This window comes from Cyprinus carpio, chromosome B11 (assembly GCF_018340385.1).
Source record: "Cyprinus carpio isolate SPL01 chromosome B11, ASM1834038v1, whole genome shotgun sequence".
NCBI lineage: Eukaryota > Metazoa > Chordata > Actinopteri > Cypriniformes > Cyprinidae > Cyprinus > Cyprinus carpio.
The window spans coordinates 3,568,652-3,590,252 of NC_056607.1; the positions used below are offsets into that span (position 1 = coordinate 3,568,652).

Consider the following 21,601-nt stretch of genomic DNA (forward strand, 5'->3'; position numbering starts at 1 on the left):
GATGTTTCTACGGTTTCTTAGAGCACTGAAGAACATTGACAATTTATATGATCAGTGTTTCCCACTGGAAGTCTCACTCTAGAGAAACTGGATCTGTTACAGGAAATTACTGTCTTTGAGCAGCGTTTAATAAACGAATGCAGAATCAACACATATAAAACATTGTAATGTAACCCACATGAGCCTGCTCAGTAACAGATACTGTCCTTAGTGTGTATGTTTATTGGTGCTGTTTGCAAAGGCAAGCATCTCTAATACAATTGCTTAAAGATGCAGAATTAGAACAAATACTACTCAAATTCATATGTAATTGCATTCCAATATGCAAGTATCTACTTGTTAAGACTGACTTTCCGGGTCCAAACGCTTTATCAGATGCCAAAAGCAAATAACACACATTGCTAATATATGCTCACGGTGTGCTGTAATACTACCGAAATGTCACGATACTAACTTTTATCTCCATACCGAAATCTCAGATGACCAGACAGAGATTCATCTTTTATGAATCTTTAAAATATTGGTATATGGGATGCAGTGAGCTTGGAGCTGTGAGTTTAAATGTTTAGCTTAAAGGGATAGTTTACACAAAAATGTACATTTTATCATCATTTACTTACGTTCACATTGTTCCAGATTTGTATGAATTTCTTTCTTCTGTTGAACACAAAAGAGATATTTTGAAGACTGTTGAAGTTCTTACATACAGTACTATGGAAGCACATGGCAGTAACTATTTGGTTACCCATATTCTTCAAAATAACGTCTTTTGTGTTCAGTGGAAGAAAGAAATTCATGCAGGTTTTGAACAACATAAGCATGAGAATATGATGATAAAATGTTTATTTTTGGGTGATCTATCACTTTAAATGAAATGAAATGAAGTGGTATCAAGTGATTCCAGTAAATAGTGCTCATGTCATTCACTTCACCTCAATTTCTAAAACAACAATTTTAAAGCAATTAAAAGAGAATCTCACGCGATAGTTGATCAGCCCTTCAGTTTTCACCCGGTGGGCCAATGTTTTATTTAGAAACTGTGTGCAAGCACCATTTGTTAAAGAACATGTTTCTGTAAAACTCTTGTTTTTGTCTAAAGTAATAGAATGGCTTAGACATGTTTTCTATAAGCTGCCATGTTGCATTTCTTTTATTGTGAATATGTTGTCTTTGCAGATGTTGGCTCAGGATGGACAATCACTTCATCTGGAGTTTCATCGGACCCGTCACGTTCATTATTATGGTGCGTTCAGTATCTACTGACCTTCACATGGCTTAAGATTGTATATGGCATGAACATGAGCGTGTGTGATTGAATGCTGAAAGAACAAGAAGGAGAATGTTTCTGTGCAGGGCGAAACTGTGTCTCCGAGTTTAAAGAGCAACTGACAAAATCCTCCCGTGCAAAACCATCAAGCTGCCTTTGTTTCTTCAGTCTTATTCAACAGATTGCAGCCCATCGATTTCTGCTTAGATCGGTTCAGTCTCGGCAGACCCAGTCAATGCAGCCTGCGGAGAGGTTCGGAAATGCTGCTCTTAAGGCTTTTTTTTTCTTTCTCGGGGATCGTTTTGATACGATGCGGCTTTTTCAACGTGGCATTAGAGCACAACATTATCCTCAAATGATACTCAGCAGGGCGCTTTCAAGCTACAGGGTCGAGACAGCCCCTCGGGATGTGGATAGAAGAAACGGCAATGTCAAATAATACAAATCAAAACCGTATATTGTCATGGTTCAACCTTTTAAGGAGGTAGCTGATGACACTACAGAGTTTGTTTGCCGTGAGATGCCGGTCATAAGGCATACTGGATTGACACAGCTGCAGTTTAAGCATGCTGTTATTTGCGAATAAGAGATAAGAGCCTCGGACTAGATTGGGGAGGTTAAGAGGAAGTAGGCCTGATGGAGACAAAGATGGTGGAAAGACTAGCAGGTGTTATTCACATCTGTCTGGCTGTTTGTTTGCCCTCTAAACTAAACTTCCTGAAAATGGAAGGACAAGTAGAGATGTTTGTGGAGGGTTGACTTTATTATATCCTTTATGGTTATGTAAACAGACCAGGTGATCTTCCTGCCAAGCTCTGTTTATTGGAAAGACTTTTAGGTTTTAGTTGAAAACAGATTAAAGACACACAGATGGTTCAAATGCTGGTTTGTGGCACAATAAAATATAGAAGGTAATTAGAGAAGTGGCCTGAAACATCCACATGTGCTTTTAATAATCAAATGCTATAAAATGATCCAGCGTTATTTAAATAATACAAGAAAAAAAAAATGAAATTAAACATTTCTATTGAATGGAATCCATAACATAAACATAGAGCAAATATAAAGTCATGGAAAAGATGTATCAAAAATCAAAATTTCAGACATGTGATTACCCATGTGAACATTGAAATTTAGAGGCCGACTGTAACATTTACAACAAAATTTACTTGCCAACAGAAAATGTGATTTTTAATTTTCATTTTATCAACATTTTTATTACCATTTAATCTTGGCTAGTTAGATATTTGAAGTATGTTCTCAGGTCATAAAAGCAGAATGCGTAATATTTATAAAGGATGATCAAAAAGCTGTTGAATAGTTATAAATGGAGTATAACATATCACTCTTCTCGACAAGTCAGACTGCTGGCAGGCCGCGAGATATTGCAAACAATGCACATTTTTGCAGCCGCGCTTGGAGGAAGTCCTACAAACCCTGAGATCTGCTCGTTTAGCGCTGCAGCACTGGATGAGGCGTGATGTATGTGTCTGCGGTGTTGCTGATAATCAGAATACGTGTTCCAGTCATCAGCGGCAGGAAGACTGTGACCCTTTATGAAGCTGATTTATTGTTGCGTGCTCTGCTCGGACAGCAAGCAGGACTCGTAGTCCTTAGGCTGCTTGACAATGCTAGATAAAGCACAAAGACCAGAGCCTCTCATGGGAACGCGAGACCAAGGTTTCCCCCAACCTCTGACCCCTGATTCTCAGCAGATTGGCTTTGTCCTTGTCAATGAGAGAGCCAGAGCGAGTCTCATTATTCAGAGTTTCACCCATTTCACCGTGCAGAGGGAAAGAATGGTGTGATCCTGTTCAATTAGTTGAAGCCCATTGTGGTTCTCATTATTCTACATCTATTTTCAGCGTCTTCATGCCCGATGCTGCAGTGATGTAGAGCTCCATGAATTTCACAGCTAATCTAGTTCCTTTTTCCACCAATAGGATCCCTGTGCCAATGTCTTATATGCAAGCGTTTTTCCACCATTTTCCACCACAGAAAAGCCCATTCTGAGCCATAAACATTGGTTTGACATTTGCTGTAATGCCATCTGGTCTCAAACAACATGTCTATTTTGACCAGGAATAATAAATTCAACCCAAGTTCACAGGAAATACGTATATGTGTCAGCATTTCTGTCAAATATTAGGCTACTTTTCGTGACACATTCAAACTGAAACATCCAGTGAGTGGCGCTAAAAATGTGTTTAGGTTTAATCTACTGTAAAACAAGTGAGTGTGAATCTGGCAACATTTTATTCTAATTCATTTTATTTGATTATTGTATGCAATGCGGCGCTAATGTAGTCTAAAAATCTTTTTTTTCAAGCCTTTGAGTTCTTTTACCGTGACTCGTGTTGCACTCATATCCACTCAGGCTCAGCATTCGCAACAAATTAACCCTTGGCAGGGAGTTTGATTGACAGGTAATCTGACTAATCGTAACGCCGAATCTGCTAGTGTTGTCCGACAAACAAAACAGACCAGAGAGTAGATTAACAATGGTGGACCTGGGTTGAAACAAGATACCTTCTGATGTTCATTCATGTTTATTTCATGCTATAACTAGTAAAGAGGAAGAGATGATCAGTTCATGAGGCACTACAGTGGTCTGTCATGACCCATTAAAGAGCCAAACTGTATTAATTGTTTGAATTGCTTAAAAAATTACAACATTCGAAAGCAGAGACTTTGTTTTATACCAGAAGTAACCTGCTCTGTCTTGTCTTAAAACTTCCAAGTTTTCTCTAACTAATCAACACTAACTAAGAACATCATGTCTTTCATAAGACTAAAAATCATTTTAGATTACGGACATATCAACAGCAAATAATCTGAGATAACAACAGCAAAGGGTCAATTGTACCAGGTGAGCTACCGAGCAAGTTTACTACATTAGAAAAGCTAAGGACCTAGTGATGTGATGCAAGTGTCAAAATATATTACTTAACAAATCACACGCTACTATTTTAAACAAATATTGTGCAAGGAGCCATGCAAAAAATGTTCATTATTAATTATCATTTATCTAATTATCATTTGTGTGAAAAGGAATACCACTTGTTGGTGTTTTACTGCTACTAGTGGTCATTTCAGCTGGAAACTGCAATGAATTGTATGTATATATGCTTACAGTTGGTCCTTCAGCTTAACCAGCACTAAACAGCATAAACTGATCTGTAAATTAATTTCAGCAAAGCTGTTTAGACGAGAAAAGCATGGTATGATGCAACATAATTATATTTAATAATAAATATAATTTTTTAAAATAATTTAATATACAAATATAGTATGTTTGAATATATATATATATATATTAGGACCATTGCGATCTCAAGTAAGATTACATTTCATAACATTTGTAAAAAAAATGTTTGTCATTTATTTATTTATTTATTAAAAGAGGTTATAAAGTCATATAGTTTGTAACATCATAATATGGCTCTCAAGTCAGTGAAAAATTGGTGGAAAATGTGGACACTGATACTGAAAGACGTTTGCACATTCACCAGCCAAACACTGGCTCAGGCAGGACAGCCACGACCGGTTTGGTGGAAAAGAAGTTTCTCAGCTCTGGGGCACCAGGCATATAAGATCCATGAAAGCCATGACACTGAGCTAATGAGCGGTCGGGAACCATTAGTGCGTGTGAGTGACGTTAAAACACGCCTGGACTGTGACACGTTTGCATCATGCAGACAGTTCCATCTGCACCTTAAATATTTAATCTGGTTCAATCGGAGTTCAAGACACACACACACACACAAATGCGAACACACGCATACAGCTTTCTCCAGCGTCCCAGAGTGGAGTTGAGGGTCTTCTGCTTGGCTAGCGGTGATGATTCAGGGACAGGGGGGTTTGTTCAGAAAAGCTCTTTTCGAAGCGGAGGAAACCCATGGGACGGGCAGGAACAAGGAGCTTTAGGAGTGTAGTGGCTGCTTTGCTAGGTTACCACTCCCTCTGCTGAGCGTCCTTACTTCCTCTCGTCTCATCAGATCACTGTCAGTGCTCTGGCGGCGTGAGAGGCCTTTTATAGCTCTGTGCTCATAAATTCGGGCGCAGGGGCCGCGAAAACCAGGCATAACCCTGCCACCCCCTCCCCTCTCTTTCTCTCTCTCGCCGTGATGTCTCTGAGAAACCGTGGCGCTTGATTGCATGAGCAGCACGTTATTGATCGCCATCTCTGTTTTGATGGCAGAATGATGAGCTTGTGCGTCCGAACAAGGAGCCGAACTGAAGAGCTTGTTTGAGCTGGTGACACCGCCACTTATGTGAGCGGCCGCAAATGATAGACTGCTACGTCCTCGCCTGTTTGTGCTCCAGAAAATGGATTAGACCAGAAAATGTTCCGTCACCACGTAGTTGTCCCATATAGTTGTAGCTATTGGGAAGTCATTTTACACAGTACGTGATAAAGTATGACCAATGCATTACTTGTTGTTACAAAGTCCCTCTTGCTGTGTGTATGTATGTGTGTGTGTGTCTTCGATGTCCATGAAGGTTTTAACATTGCAAATGAAACTGATGCGCAGGATATTGATTGCTTATATTGTAAATTACTGGACAAAATTTAAAAGCACTGAATATTTTTGTTTTGTAGATAAAAGATCCTGGACACTCTTAAACTGACTCTTTTTTTTTTTCACTGAGCAAAAATGACTTAAGTAATATTATAATAAACTGTGTTAACTAAATATCTAAAGGCAGCTTCTGTAACATGATTATTTAAGAAAATAAATCAGATCTAAGTTGGTAAGAATGAACAGGAATGTATTTAAAGCAAGTACACTTACAGTTCAAGCCTAAAGAGCAATTGTTAATCAACATTTATGCTGCTATCATATTTACTAGCAAAATAAATAAATAATAATAATAATAATTTCAGTTAGCCACATTTTGCATTTGTGTCAATAAATGGAAAAATGCATAGCTTTCAAAAGTGTTTTGATAGTTCAAATGAAACAGATCCATGAAAGATTATGTGCTTACCTAAATAATCAGATGGAATTTGAAATCATTATTTTTTCATTTTATATATCTAACATTCTGAACACTTTTGACATTTTTGATAATTACTCTTACACTGAGCAAAACATATTTATTCTAGGTTATTTGCTATTTAAATAGAATTTATTTATGAACTAATTGAATATCTGGGGATTTAAAGTAACATTTTAATATATTTTATTAAATAACTTAATATTTATGGATAATATCTGTGGCATTCTGTTGATAGCCACAGAAAATACATTTGATTGTAAATAAAATACATTTTGTCCCTAGGTTTGTTAAACAAACGAAAATATGTTTACAGTAAATGCGCCGTGCAATCAATCAAAATAATAAGCACACAAGTCCCATGTGTAATATTACGATTTACTTAGTGTGATAGTTTGGTGGTAGTGTATTTTATATGTTTATTTGCAGTGCTGGATGATTGCCTGCTAAATTTCCACTGTGAGTGGAACACTGTAAATAAGCATTTTCTGTTCATTTTCACAGACTAAGGGATGCTTGCCCTCTGAGGTTTTGCCACAAACGCGATGTTTGTATATAAAATAAACCGTAATATTCCTTAAAGTTATATCTTTTTTTTTCTTCCCTGAGGAAATCTCAAATATCCATTTCTCCATGTGTGGTCTCTGAACTATTTGTGTTTTCATTCTGCAGTTAAACGGTTTTATTGCTTTTTTGTATTCTTGTATTGATATATAGTGACACTGTATTTGGCGCCAGTCTTCTTGGCTTTGTCTCGCAATATGCCAGATGGTTATTGTATTAGGCACTGGCTGAAGGGATGCTTAGATGGCTGTTTTCAATTAATGCTCCCAATAAAACTTCACTTATCTAATCTTTTAAGTTTCGTTTTTGTTTATTAACAAAGGTCTTTTGCTTTCGCACACAGCTCAATCTCATCTTCCTGCTCATCACGATGTACAAAATGATGAAAAACTCTACATCGCTGAAACCTGATTCCAGCCGGCTGGAGCACATCAAGTAAGTCACATTATTTTCCCCACGATATTTCAGCTCATGTGGAGTCGAAGTGTGCCGCCACACACTCAGAAGAAGCAGCACTCCTAATCTAACATTTAGAACAGGAACAGACATTGCTTCTTGGTTACATTGTATGTAGCATCTACAAAACTGTTGTATTAGCTTGGATGAATTTAAGTGCGCTGACTGAAGAGATTCAGATGGACTCCAGACAGATGTTATTCACTTCAGGTGCATGTCGTCTATTAATGTGAGCGATGGCCAGAGAGGCACGGAATGATTGAGACAGGCTCAGTGCTGTTCCTCCTTTACAGTGACCACAAAACTCTTTTCTGGAACGACTCACCATATTCAGAGTCTGCCTGGAGAGTGAATTCAGATGTGTGTGTGTGTGTGTGTGTGTGTGTGTGTGTGTGTGTGTGTGTGTGTGTGTGTGTGTGTGTGTGTGTGTGTGTGTGTGTGTGTGTGTGTTTGTGTAAAGACAGCACAGTCAAAGCACTTCCATGTGTTTCCTGTTGCGAAGAGGGAGATCTCTTTCTGTAGCAGAAAAGTAAAAAAAAAAAAATGTGCTGGTTGACCACATAACTCTTTTCTTTTTTTTTTTTTGCTGGCATGGCAATGCATGTCTTACTGGTTATATTTGATAATGTATGACATTTTTATGTTTTGAAATTGTGATTTTTTTAGATGTTGTTTTTAGTCTTTCTTTCCAATGTGTTTCCAGTGATTATGGCACTTTCCATGAATAAGCCTGCAAAGCATTAAAATACATTTCACATTGAAATACATTAAAATGTCTTAATCCCCTTTACATTGTTAAGATTTTTGTTAGATTCTGAATGAATGAATCAATGCATAATAATAAAAATAATAATAATGATAATAATAATGTTTTTCATATTTTGCACATGCACCCTGCTATCTCAAGATTTCCTTATATTACAAAATGTAAGGTTCTTCGAAATTTTCTCAGGCATGAAGTTACATTATTTGTGTCTTTTCTACTGCATGGAAGGAAGAAAATTTTTTTGCACTCAAAAAAAAAAATAATAATAATAATGCAGTGTTGACTGCATTGTAAGATTATATGATTTTACACTCTAAGATATCAATTGCATGCATTATTTAACATAAATTAACAAATCATTTTTAAGCATGTATTAAACAATGTTATTGTTAGTTATTACAAAATATAATTGTTCATCGTTTGTTCATGTTAGTTCACAGTGCAGTGCATTTGGTAACAGATATCAAATATCAATTTTAATTTCACATTGACTAAGTTTAAGAAATGCTGTAGACGTTGTTCATTGTTAGTTCATGTTAAAATGTTCACAAATGAGAATTTAAAACTTTAGCCAAGTTCCAATTTTTTGGTCACAACCCTTGGACCCTGTTCATGGAAAGAGCCGTTATATGTTTTGGATTTGATATATGACACAGATTGCATTTAATATGATCTTTCAAACTTAACACACAGCCATTGGGGAAATATGCATATTTTATTAGATTTAACAATGATATAGACATGAATAACATGCTTGAAGAATACGTTGCTCACAGGCATTGTGTCGGCCGTATGTTGTCTAAATTTCTCTCCACCCATCACCACAGGGCAAGATGAATCAATCCTCTAAACTCTAGGCTCATTGCAGCATGTTGCATGTTCAGCAAGCTAATCTGCAGCATTTCGTTTCATTTCTCTGTTTCCCATTTCCCCTTGTTTTTCTCTCTCTCCTTTCTTTCTCTTTCTCTGTCCTCTCTCTGTTCTCTTACCCAAACCAGTAATTATCGCGTCTGTGATGGCTATTATAATTCTGATTTGCCTGGGTAAGATTCACCGTGCACCGTTACTTATGTCGCTCATAAAACATTACTGCCGCATTAAATAGTGTAAAACGGCAAAGTACTGGCACATTTGGCCTGAGAGAACCATCTTTAGGCTCTTTAGAAACCGGAATAAGGCAAAGCAGCATGTGCAAATTAAAAGTACTGGCTGTCTGCGTAAAAAAAGAGAAAATTTACAGTGGCGGTAAAGTTTTATGAAAAGTCTTATGAAAACAACAGTACTTTCTTATATATATATATATATATATATATAACTTTCTTATATATATATATATATATATATATATATAGATATATAATATATATATATATATATATATATATATATATATCTATATATATATATATATATATATAATGACTATATAAAATGACATATATTTAATTATTTTTATATTTATTTATAGATATCACAGAAGATATTTTAGAGATATACACATTGAAAAACAGAAGATATATGTTTCATGTTGTCTTTAAGAAATCATCACCTGGACAGCTACATTTATTCAGGAAATTTTTGTCTTGTCACAGCTGAGGACAAAATCTACCTTTTTCTGTCCAGCTTTATTTGATTTTTACCTTCAGAATTCTTACATTTGGACTTCAATGCTAATCCAACTGATTTGCCTGATCTAATGTTGTCTCTCTCCTCTGCTGGCCGTGCTCTCTAGCTATGAAGATAATAAACCATTTATCAAGTAAGAGCGTTAGCTAGACATCTGTGCCACAGCCTCATGGTTGCTCCCCTTGTCATCTTATTGTCTGTTTGCTGGGCTCTTCCAGAAGCGCCGTCTCTCTGTGCTGCTCATGCGCGCTGTCTGTCTGTCTGTCTGTGGCTTAACTGGTTTCTTAATTTTTATTCCGCCTGGACCATTGCTGTTCATTTTAACTTCATACCCTCATATCATTAAATCCTAAAAACCCATAACCCTTTCCACCCTCCTTCCCCTCACCCTTCATGCTATCCCTACCCTCGGACTCTCAGACATCCTCACACTTCATATGGCAACTCCCCTAATATATTCCTACTGTTATAACCCTAAAATGCCAAAGCGTAAATTCCCTTCATTTTCTCATGTTATACTGTACATGGGTATATGATATATCAGTGGGTATTTATTTATTTACTTACTTACTTACAGTCCATATTGTACTTTATATGTTGGCCAGTATTGCACATTTAACTGTGCATGCTGATTTCCACATATATTTTATTAAATGCTAGTCATTTGGATTAACTCATATACTCTCATATCACTGAATGAAAGTAAATCTTTAAACGCAAAGATTTAAAGGGTTAGTTAAGTATATAAATACACTCACATGCATGCGTATATTTAAGAAAAATATATTAAATATATTTATATATAATATAAATTATATAAATTGTAAATATATGCATGTAAATATTTCCAAAATATATACTGTATGGATGTGTATTTATATATACATAATAAATATGCACAGTACACACACATATATTACATAGACAAAAACTTTTACGTTGGATGCGATTAATTGTGATTAATCGTTTGACAGCACTAATTATAATAGTATGTCAAAATTTACTGTAGCATTTAAAACTAGTTAATAGTTGCTATTATATAGTATTATTTTATAAACTATTTGCAGAATTGTATTTATTGAAACAATATATTTAAAAATTATATTAAATAATTACTGGCATGTCCATATATATATATATATATATATATATATATATGCAAATATATATATATATATATATGCAAATCCATTTTTTATACTGTGCTTTACAATATTACGCCAAAATTCACTGTTGCATTTAAAAGTTTGAAAATAGATATTATTTAGCTATTTTCATTTATAAATGAATCATAGTGTGTTACTTATATATTTAGCTATTTATTTATTTTTAGGCATTTATTTATTTTAAATGTTAGCCATTTATTAGTTATGTGCCATAAGATGGAAAAATTTTTTTAATATCAATGCATCCTCAGCTCCATCCATTATGCCCCTCATTTATAGATCTCAGAAAATCTTTATACCCCAAAGCCCTCCTATTCCTCCTGCCTTCAAATCCTCATATGCTGGTTTCTTGTTTCATCTCTCATCTCTCCTCTGATGAAAGCAAGCTCTATCTCTTTGGTTCCTTAGCCAGCCGAGACCTGTTGTCAGCGCCTCTTCCACTAAAACGGACCAATCAGAGATGATTACTGCTCTTTCTCTTTCCCCTCCGTCTGAATGCAGCCCAGTATCATGCGTCTTTACCCAGTAGTGTGGCATGCAAAAATATCTCCACACTCCACTGCCTCAATACTGATTAAACCTTCTTTACAATAATCCCGCTTTCATATGGGATTGATTAACCTCTCAATGATATGTTCCACTGCATTTCCCATCTACTTGTGCCTAAGATGTCAGTCCAAATGATTTTCAGAACCTGTGTTTGATTTGTATTGTTTTGCTGAGATTGGAATGCTGTAATGATTTCTGCTCTTTGCTGAAGGAAATGTCCCTCTTTCATGCCTCGTTGTTTCTGTTTCATTTGCTCTCGATCGTGGGTCATGGGCGGCTTTGCTCTGCTGTGTCTCTTGGGTCTGACCTGGTCATTTGGGTTGTTCTTCATCAGCGAGTCGTCCGTTGTCTTGGCGTACCTCTTCACCATCTTCAACACTTTGCAGGGCATGTTTATCTTCACCTTCCACTGCCTGCTTCAGAAGAAAGTAAGTGCTTCCTGAAATATATTGTTCCACCCGAGCTGCGGCAGCACGAGAAGCGCACGTTAAAAAGTTCACGTTTAAAAAGGGAAAAAAATAAATAAATGTTTCTTTGAACTGCAGGTTCGGAGAGAGTACAGCAAATGCCTCCGACACACGTACTGCTGTAGCGGGATCACGACAGAGAGCTCACACAACTCCACAAAGACCTCAACAACACGGACAAGCGCTCGTTATTCCTCCGTCACTCACTCAACAAAAAACACCAACCAAACAACCTACATTTTTCATCACTACGACTTCTAATAATGCGTTCTTCTGATATGAGACACATTTCATATTGGAATGAAATGAAACTCTGTGAGTGCTTCCATCTGCTCCAGTACACACACACACACACACACACACACACACACACACACAGGCACAGATCTTTTATCTATGTTTTTTCTTGTTTTTCGCAGACAGATTTTACAGATTTTATTTGAACGTCTTTATGATGGATTGCATTATATTGTAGTGAATCATAGCAATAGCTGTGTATACTATGCAATGTTTAGATAGGGCTCTGGTATACTATAATATTTACTTGATAAACCGCATTATGATATCTAATGTAACATTTATGTTGAATACTGTAAAATCTCTGGGGTAAATATTTTTCATACTGATTTATAGTTGTAATGTGAAAATAATGAGTGGAGAGTACTTTGTTTTTCAACAACAAAAGCGTCCCAAACAAATCAAATTGATTATGTATGAGGAAAGATGCCCCAGTGTGCATTTACTTAAAAAATTATATTCCAGAGAAAAGTTTAGCATATACAGGGTACACGATGGTGATGAATCATCCAGTATGTTCAGTCACATAAATGGAAAACACAAAATGTTACATGCATTTAATATCATTTTTAACTATTTATTTTCTTAAAAGTGTTATGAATGTACAACATTAAGTCAAATATTCTATGTAAATGCATTGAATAATGACAGAAAAATCATATACTGTAACGGTATTAATGTACAATTTTAGGTTTTATTTACTGCCTACATCTTTACTATTTAACTAAATGAACTATCATATTAAATAGATTTCAGATCTTTCACTCCATTTCATGTTTGAAATCACCTAAAATACTTACAGTAAATAATTAATAAATGTTAATATGTAAAATAATAAAACGAGAGAGAGAGAGAGAGAGAGAGAGAGAGAGAGAGAAAGGATCCTCAAAAATTTAACTTTACATAAAAAAAAAAAAAAAAAAAAAAAAAACTTTTAATATCCAACATAGCATAAACTGTGACTATGGTATATATTACCCTACTATATGTATGTTTGTATGAATGAAATAATAAAAAAAATAATAATGTGCAAATTAAAATTACTATATATATATATATATATCATATATATATATATATATATATAATATATATATATATATATATATATATAATATATATATATATATATATATATAAATAATAATCACAAAGTATTTTTGAAAGACAGATAGCACAAACACCTTTTTAAGTAAAACATTTGGCAAAGATACTTTTAAAAATATCCAAAAATAATTGCAACTCAGACTTTTAATGGAACATGTCTATGGTTAATGAACTGCATATGAGGTTACTCTGGTGGGACACGTGAACTTTAAGAGTTAACTAAGTAAGTGCACGAATACATCCAAAAAAAAAAAACCTTCAGCACCAGTTGCTTGAAAGTCATTGAAAAGGCAGTTCTGATAAAAGCTATCATTTGTTTCTAGATGCCACTTGCTTGTTTTATAAATCTATGAATGCCATTGCATCAGATAAGTAAGACTGAAGTGTCCAAAAGCATCCACTGTACATATCAGAAAAAAAATGTAACATGCAATTTTTCCCTCCCAAAGATAGTGATCAGTGTTTCATGGCTGTTTGTTCATCTAACAGAGTCGAATCAGAAGAATGTGGAACGACACAGTCAGAAAACAGTCTGAGTCTTCTTTCATCTCAGGAGACATCAACAGCACATCAACCCTCAACCAAGGTCAGTCATACATTCAAACTCATTTCAGCTCTGTTTCTTGGAATCGTTTCTCTGAAATAATAGACTCCGACATAGTGATGATCTTTAATCAGTCATCCATGTTTAATTAAATGTTTAAAAATATTTAATTGACCTCATATTTAATCAATTTTCTTAATAGCCAATGATTTAAGAAACTCTGCACTAATGAACTCACCATTTTCATTTGAATGAAGAAACAAATTCATTTTTATTTTAAACATTTCAACAATTCTAACATTTATTTTAAGTTCATCAGTCCTGCTTTAGAAATCTAATTTTATTTTTCAAGTATATTTATGTATATTTCAAATATATTTATTAAAAACATGTTTTTCATTTATAACTTCTAAGCTTATGAAAAGCATGATTACTGGTAAACATGCACGGGTATAAATTTTAAACCACCCAGATCTGATTTTAGTTGAAGTCAACATGAAACATCATTTGCAACCCTTTTACTAATGTGATGTGACATATTTGTCAGATGGCAAATTAATTAGATCGTGAAAAGTGGTCTCTGTATGACAGGTGTTTGGAAGGGAGGGGTGAAAAATAAGGATTGGTATCATCAGCCAAAAAGAAAAGTTGTTTCAGAGGCGAAGCAAGTCATTACATTTTGATGAAAGATTATGATGCAAAAAAGGAATATCACTGGAACAAAATGGAATTTTTTTTTTAAAAATTTTTTTTTTTTTTTGTTTTTTTTTTTTTTTCTGTTTTTTTTTGGAATAACATGGACCGATGATACATTCACAGTAACATCAGATAAATGCATTGAGAAAGTAAATAGGGTCAACTTTGATTTCATGTTGACTTTAATGGAAAATCAAACGATTGATGTCCATTTAAAGACACAGGAAGCCAGACAAGCCCCTTTTGGGTCCGTTTTACACAGCTACAGTAGTGAGTCGGTAGAAAATATGCCCTCAGTCAGCTATTTCAAGGATCTAGAAAAAAAAACTGTCATTTATTATTTAGCCAGGGCTGAAATGCATGTGATGAGAAGATGATGTTCAACTCTAGCTGACCTGTGGTAAGATTATATTATTTAGAGCCGTTTGCTTTGACTTGCTCTAAAACACTCAGCATGCTTTTAATGCATGCATTCGAGCACAAAACACAAAGGTGCAAAAAAAAAAAGCCTATTTGTCTTTCTGTGCTTCAGTGTCTCTGTTCAGAAACAATAACAACAATGACTGGTTTTGTTTACAATATTTATATCACAACGTGAAAATAAAAATAATATGAGCCAAAAAAAAAAAAAAAAAAAGTTTATAATTTTCAAAATATATATATTTTAACACGGACTATTTCAACCTTAGATCTTAAATTAGTAAGAAGCTGTGCCCAGTAAGGTATTTTTATTTTTATTTGCCATTGACAAATATTCTTAACATTTAATATTGCTTATTTGCATTTCTTGACATTGATTTGATTTAATATTAGCAAGTAGATTCCAGTGAAATTACATAAATATGCAGCTAGATAATTCATATATCCATTTATTTCATTACTACTATAAGATTAGGTTATAATCTTATTTGTCCTCTTGTTTTTTGTTGCTTCAGGAATGACGGGCAATTATCTTCTTACTAACCCTCTTCTGAGACCACAAGGCACTAATAACCCCTACAACACCTTATTGGCTGAAACTATCGTATGTAACACACCGACAACTAGTCACAGTCTTTCACTCTCCAGGTGTGACTACTAACCAACTACACTCCTGCTTGCCCTTCTGCTCATGTGGTACTGTGTAGTGCTATGAGTATTATCAGAGCACTAGGCAGTATCAGCCCCTCTGTGCAGAGAAATCACACCGATAGATCAGATGCATTAGGTTAAAACTGTAGTTCTCGGTGTGTGATTTTATAGCACAGAGTAAAGCAATTTTTCCTCACTTTTTTTTTTTTTTTTCTTTTTTTTTTTTTTTTAATGCACACATATTTTATTTATTTTGTATTGAATATTTATGTTTGCATAAATATAATTCAACTTTTTTATTAATATTATTACTATGATTTATTTATTTATATTTTTGTGAGTGACATGACACTGTTAACTCTTTGTGTCTTGTTTTCTCTTTCCCCTTCCTGCACACACTCAGTGACCTACAGAGAGACAAGTATGCAATCAATTTTAAAATTTGCCCATCAAATGTAATTGTTTTACCATGATTTAACTCTCTGGCCATCAACAGACCATCCACATACTGTCAGCACATGGTTCAAAAATCATTAGAATGAGGAAATGTTGCTCTCAATGAAACAATACTTTCATCACCATTTTACAACTTGGCACGATGCATGCACATTGCACACACAACTGAGATTTCTTAGTCTAAATGTACACATGTCATTCTGAATGGAGATTGTACTGAAAGCAGTCGCCTTCTCTCTTTGTTAAACACAGTTTCGTTGGACATTGGGTTGGAATTTTCCAAATATTTTCTTCTCTGTTCAAAGTTAATTGGCTACAGAAGTTGAAGCCAGTCTCTTTAATATGAAAATATAGTTTGTAGTTAAAATTTGCTTCTACTGTGGCTCATCCAGTCATGAAACTAGATTCAGATGTTTTATGAAAAATAAAAAAAAGCTTTACTGTAGCATTATTATTATTATTTTTATTTTATTTTTTGCCAATTTATGAATTTAATTTTCATAAAACATGGATATATGATGTCTGAACCCCTCAAGTTTACACAGGTGTCCTTGCAAAATATCGACAGGTGTAGTTCACTACATTAGCTATATACATGTTCCTCTTAAACCGGAGAGTGTCCAGATCAGGGGCGGCGTTTCTGTATGGCAGTTAACATACCCTAGCCCAGTCAGGTGTGCCCTGAAAAATTATCCAAACTTCATATATCTATTATAATTCATTGATTCATGACAGACAAAACACAGATCTCCTCATTTGCCGGCTAAAAACCTTATTAACTCCATTTGAGCTTGTTTTTCATATAATGTAAAGTGCAAGTGTCTGATACAAAACCAGTACTGACAACGCAGAGTTGTTTAATTACTGACTTTTCTCCCCTTTCTTTCTTTCCCCCACTGTATTTCAGTAAAGTGTGCCATTGAATTGTTTTATTTATCAAAAAAAAAGAAAAGAAAAGAAAAAGTCAGAATTGCTATTTTTTTGTCTCACGATTCTGACTTTTTTAACTCGCAGTTGTATGAAAATGTCAAAATTGTGACTTCTTTTTTTCTTCAAAATGTTTCTTTATAATGTAACTTGCAATTGCAAGTTTGGATCTCACAATTCTGAGAAAATAAGTCATTTCGACTCATTTTCTCACAATTGCAAGTTTATATATCACAATTCTGAGAAAATAAGTCAGAATTTTGAGTTTATATTTTAACCTGATCTCATGAATGTGCATTTCAGTGGCGTTTCCATGGATTTTATGTTTCTATTTGGCGTACTATTTATACACAGAAATGGACTTTGGCATGCATATAATAAAGCAATTGGTAGGTTTAGGGGTGTGGGGTAGGGGTATATTTTACACTGAAAAAAATGATGCAAAATTTTTTTATGTAAATGGTTGCCAAGAATTTATTTTAGCTACATTCAATTAAAAAAAAAAAAAAGTCAAGCTAGTCAACTAAATTTGTTTATTTAAATGTAGCTAAAATAAATTGATTGCAACCACTTACCTTAAAAAAAAAATAGTTAATTAAATTAATAATTTTTTTTCAGTGCAATTGCATTTCATGCAAAATGCGTATTATATGCATGCCAGCAAAGTGCGTCTCATATGCATGCAAAAACTGCCAAATAATAAACAAAAAAAACACCTAAATACAACACGCATACAATACTAAAACACCTCTTATAAACACCACACCAAAAAATAAAAAATAAATAAATAAATAAATAAATAAATAAATAATAATAATAATAATAATAATAATAATAATAATAATAAACAATAATAATAATAATAATAATTGTGCTATAGATATCCATTTTCATGAGACTGGACTCTATGTTTTGATATTCGTTCCACAAATTTGCGAGAAAAATAAAATAAAAATAAAACTCAGAATTATGAGAAAATGGCAATTATCTTTTACCCCATGGTAGAAACAGGCTTCCATAGTGTCATAGCGTATGTGTAGTGTCCCCAGTATATTCTTTGTTACCCTCCTCCAGTTTAACACAACTGTTATGTCTGTTTACGAGTTTGGTGAGGGATTCTGTCAGAGTAAAGCCCTCATGTTTCTTTAGCCCTTCCGTCTCTATATCCAGCAGAAATCTCTCTTAAACTCCCTCTCCTCAAATTACTGTCCCTCTTCTGTTCCCATCTGCCATCTCCTTCCTTTGTCTTGTCATTTCTGTGGAGAGGTTTTGAGAATGGCTGTGTCCGAGCCTCCCACCGGTGGGCTCTCGTAAGATGCAGTTAAAGATTATCGTAGCTCATGCAGACGGCCACTCATCCACCGGCACGCAAATGAGCTCCAATTACCACATAAAGTCCAGTCCAGCAAACAAACCCAACTGTGACATTTAACGGAGGGAAAAGGCCTTAACTGTGATGTTAATTTAATTTGCTAAGTCCTTTGCTTGCGCTAATGTTGAATTTTTTTTATTTTAATTTTTTTTCACTTTTTTCTGTTAGTGATATCTCATCATGTTTTACAATAAATCATTTCCTTTTTGTTTTGTGTTCTTTTCGTTCATCAGCAGCGCTCAGGTCTGCTGGCCTGAACAGACAGACTTGATGTGAGTTGTTCAGAGTGAGTTTTCTCTCTCCTGTCTGTTGGATGCTTTCGCTTTCATTGGCTCTCTGTAGTGTGAGAAATGGCTGTTCGTGTTTTTTTCTAATTTGGCTTTTTTCCGTTACTTTCAAACCCTTCCCCCCACCGCCTTATCTGCTTCAAATACAAGCTGATGTTGATGAATTCTGTGACTGTCACCGCTCTTTCATCTGTGAATACACATCTGTGCTGCTCTCTCATTTGTGTCTGTGATGTTTGAAGCCTACAAATGATTTTAATGTTGTTTGGGATGTAGTTGAAACCAACGTTCCGAAATTGGTCATTGTGAATTGTTCAAAATTGTTTGATTGAGGAAAAAATTCAGAACCTCAAAACTGTGGAGAATTCACAAAGAATTAATTGTGTCTGTGCCTGCCGATTCAGTAAGGGAATTATACAAATCAGTTCATGTACACCTAGATGTGCTGGACTACTGCAATCTGGCATACTTTGCTGGGGCTGTAGAACTGGGATCCAGGCTCTTTAAAATCCAGAAATACAACTGCACATTATTAGGGCCAGGTTTAACTGGACTTTTCACACTGCATATTGTTTCAAAGCTTTACCGAAACACATGATGTTAATGTATTAACATAATAATATCTTGTCTTGTAGTTACATTTAGGAGTTTAGAGCTGGGTGGTAATATAGTTTACATTTTGTCGCTGAGATATGCTATATATATATATATATATATATATATATATATATATATATATATATATCAGGCAGTTGAGATTTACTATATAGTATATATTGCTTTATGGGAGTGTATTGTACGTATGCGATATAATATAATCCATTTGACTATATATAGGGAGCTGTTCGATAAAACAGTTTACAATTTTCATATGCTAACCAAATGTCCAATTTTTAACTTATCATTGGGTGATATTATAGTTTGCATTTTTCCTAAAAGAGCCTTACAGTTCTGCACGCGCAGACTAAAGATTTGCGATTTGTACATTTTCTAAAAATGTTCGCATTTATGCATTTGACTCCTAAACAGCATTAAACATTGTGCTTTGATATTTCGGATGCTCGGAGAGCGGACAACCTAACGTTTTTCTTCCTATTGTGTTGTTGCAGGACACTCGGTGACCAGTGGCAGAGATACGAACACGTTCGGTACTCTACCACTCAACGGCAACTTTAATAACAGCTACTCACTTCATAACTACAGCGACGGCGTGCAGGTGGTGGATTGCGGGCTCAGTCTCAACGACACGGCCTTCGAGAAGATGATCATCTCCGAGCTTGTGCACAACAACCTCAGGGCCGCCGAGTCCCGGATCAGCACCAAAAAGGGGGCGGGGATCAGCAGGGGGGAGGAGCCTGTGGTCGCGGAGACGTCGTCCCTGGTGCAGGTGGGTGGGGACAGCGAGCTGGACGGTTTGGGACTTCACCACACACATCCCCGCACGCTCGAAGCCCCCCTCATCCCCCAGCGAACTCACTCGCTCCTGTACCACACGCAGGAGAGAGCGAGGGCCGACATGGACGGAGGGCCTTCGCATCCCCACAGCTACATCGGCCAGTTCCCGGCTCCGGCCGAGACCACCCTGCCCTCCCCTAACAGAGACTCGGTGTACACCAGCATGCCAAACCTTAGAGACTCGCCATTCTCGGAGAGCAGTCTAGACGTTGACCAGGACCTCTCGCCATCCAAACACAGTCCGAGCGAAGACGTTTACTATAAAAGCATGCCCAACCTGGGGTCAGGCCAGCAGCTGCACGCGTATTATCAGATGAGCAGAGACAGTAGCGAGGGCCTCATCATCCCCGTCTCTAAAGACGCCTGTGTCCCCGAGGGGGACGTACGAGAGGGACAAATGCAGCTGGTCACAAGCCTTTAAAACAAACTATAAGCACCGCCCACCATGTACACAGCCCCGCCTATCCACCGATGGCAGAGTGGTCTTCCATTTTTAGCCTCTCACATAACTGCACACATAATGGAGAAGTACCGCTGCTGTCCAACGTGTTACAGGCAGGCCCAGACGGAATCTGCAGACTTTTTATTCCATTTTCTGTGCTAAAAAAGCTGGAAATTTGCAGTGCAATGGATAAAGTTGGTGAAATAGGTCATACCAAGACTTGTTTTTTCGGTAAAATATCCTTAAAAAAAAAAAAATCATAAACCTGATATTAATTAAGATTTCTTGAATTATATTTTTTCTTACTCCACTGGCAAATTTTATTATTATTAATATTGTTGTTGTTGTTGTTGTTTTTACTTAAATTTTACTGACTTCAAACAGGGTATAAATACTTTCCCTTTTCTTACCTTCCCACCTTTTTCCTACCTTTCCCACCACTTGGTGTTCCTGGTCAAAAATGGTATACGTTGCCAAAATGATCCTAAAATAATGTTGTTTTTATTCAAAAACTGAGGTGCATAAGCCAGAGCTGGCAGGGCTTCGTAACAAAAGCAGCCCAACTGCTACTCAAAACTAGCCCAATTACATCCAAAACAAGCTCAATAGCACGGTTTCCACGGGGGTCGTACACAGACGAATTCACATTCCAGAGGGGCAGGGGATTTCGTTTTAACCCGCGGACTAAAAAAACAACCCCCAGCAACAGTATAAAAGTAGCCCAGTTCCGCAGGAAAGGTGCAGATTTGGCAGCAGTAGCATAAGCGCAGATCACTGAAGCCAACAATCATTCAGTTCCGAAACAAAAAAAAAAAAAAAAAAACCTGTGCTAAATGCAAGAAAACAAAAAGTTGACAAACATATTAAATCCAAGATTTGATGATAATATAACTTAAGAAATTTACATTTTTTAAATGACCGGCAACACCACATTAGGTAAAGGATTTTCAGCACAGCACAAGGGTTAAGAAGGATTCTTAAAAGGGGAAAAATGCCAATGGGGTGAGAAACAATCTTAAGACATACTTCAGCAAGTATACTGTTGTTTAAATAAACGTTTTTACTGGAAAACAACTAGTATGGGA

At 35.7% G+C, this 21,601-nt stretch overlaps 1 pseudogene; it reads left to right on the forward strand.

Moving 5' to 3' along the window:
• Window positions 1-21,369, forward strand: part of LOC109098807 — a 99,778-nt pseudogene extending 78,409 nt beyond the window's left edge.
• The last annotated feature ends 232 nt before the right edge of the window (window positions 21,370-21,601 follow it).